Below are 2,127 nucleotides of genomic sequence, written 5' to 3'. Positions count from 1 at the left end.
CTTCCTTCCTTCCTTCCTTCCTTCTTTCTTCCTTCCTTCCTTCTTTCTCTTTCTTTCTTCTTTCCTCTCTCTCTCTCTCTCTCTCTCTCTCTGTCTTGCTCTGTCACCCAGGCTGAAATGCCGTGGCAGAATCTTTGCTCACTGCAGCCTCCACCTCCCAGGTTCAAGCAATTCTTGAGCCTGAACCCCCTGAGTAGCTGGACTACAGGCTAATGTTACCAAACCCAGCTAACTTTTCTATTTTTTTAGTAGAGATGGGTTTTCGCCATGTTGACCAGGCAGGTCTCAAACTCCTGATCTCAAGTGATCTGCCCACCTCAACCTCCCAAAGTGCTGGATTAAAGGCATGAGCCACTGTGCCTGGCCAAGGGTGGTTCTCAAGCAAGTGATTATAGTGTTGGACCTTGGAGTCTAAGGCTGGGTAAGAATGAGAAGAACATTCGACAAATGACGCTCAGTAAACTGGTAGTCCTGATGAGATAGGAACATATGGAATTTCACCTTTTTGGTAAGCAGGCCAGAGCGTAAGGTGTTATTGTCAGAGAGTGGAATGTTTAAGTTTGAGATTTGCAGAGACCATTTTCCCTGCTAACCTCTCTTTATTAGTAGGCAGAGTAGTTAATAATCCACGGGATGAGATTCCAGAAATGGAAAAAAAAGGTACATTGTTCTCACCTCACCCAAAATATATCCCCTTATTTCCTCTCAGTGGGCTGACATTGCATAATGAGAAAACCATTCCCCTTCATCAAGTTACTTCCTATGACTTTCGCCAGCCCAGCAGGGCACTGCTTCCAGTCCTTCTAGTGAATATGAATAAAGCACCTCTTGGCCCAAAGTCCCAAGCAAACAACTCACCCATGCACAGCACTGGGCAAGACCAGTGCTGCTGCCAACATCGTGCAATGACCATCCTCCCCACTTCGCCTTTCCGTGAGAATTAATTTATCAGATTACTTCCAGAGAATGAGTTTTTATGTGATAAAGAGAAGAGAAGACACCTGTAGTCCCAATGCCAGGGGAGGCAAAGTCAGGAGGACTGCTTGGCCCCAGGAGTTCAAGAGACCAACATCGGCAAGAAAGCGAGACCTTATCCCCAACAAAAAAATTTAAAATTAGCTGGGCATGGTGGGATGCCCCTGTGGCCCCAGCTACTCTGGAGGCTGAGGCAGGAGGATCACTTGAGCCCAGGAGTTTGAGGTTATAATGAGCTATGATCGCACCACTGCACTCCACCTGGACAACAGAGCCAAATCCTGTCTATTGAAAATAAGTAAATAATAAAAAATAAAGAGCAGAGAAGTTTTGGGCCTTCACGGTTTGCTTGGTGCTGGCATTATTTTTCTAAAGGTAGAACAAAACTTCAAGTTTTATAAAAGAAAATAAAAGCAGAAATATGTATCAAATATCTTAAAATTATATTCTTAGATACAGAAATTCTGCATTAAACAATTTTACCATAAGAAAATAGAGATAATGGGGCCAGGTGCGGGGGCTCACACCTGTAATACCCCAGCACTTTGGGAGGCCGAGGCAGGTGGATCACCTGAGGTCAGGAGTTCAAGACCAGCCTCACCAACATGGTGAAACCCCATCCCTACTAAAAATACAAAAAGTAGCCGGGTGTGGTGGTGCACGCCTATAATCCCAGCTACTCTGGAGGCTGAGGCAGGAGAATCGCGTGAACCCAGGAGGTGGAGGTTGTAGTGAGCCAGGATAGCACCACTGCAGTCCAGCCTGGGCCACAGAGCGAGACTCCACCTCAAAAAAAAAAAAAAAAAAAAGAGAGATAATGAACTAAGATGTTTCAATAAGAATGTTCATCACAGTATTATTTACAATATCAAAACATACTCAAAGCATTTTAATGGCAAAGAGTGAGACCTCATCTCTATCCTTTTTAAAGCTAATACTAAAAAAAAGGAGATTAAAAAAAAAAAAACAAAAAAACCTGTAGTAATCCACAGAGGAAATGCTATGTAGCTGACAAAATGTTAATTGATATCTTGCTTAACTGGTAAAGAAAGTTTACTTTCTTTTTCTTCAATTTAAAATCACATAAATGGGCCAGGTGAAGTGGCTCATGCCTGTAATCTGAGAACTTTGGGAGGCTGGGGAGGGAGGATC

This window comes from Sapajus apella, unplaced genomic scaffold, assembly GCF_009761245.1.
Source record: "Sapajus apella isolate SASKATOON/1434 unplaced genomic scaffold, GSC_monkey_1.0 scaffold29, whole genome shotgun sequence".
NCBI lineage: Eukaryota > Metazoa > Chordata > Mammalia > Primates > Cebidae > Sapajus > Sapajus apella.
Note: the sequence above shows the minus strand (reverse complement) of the source record.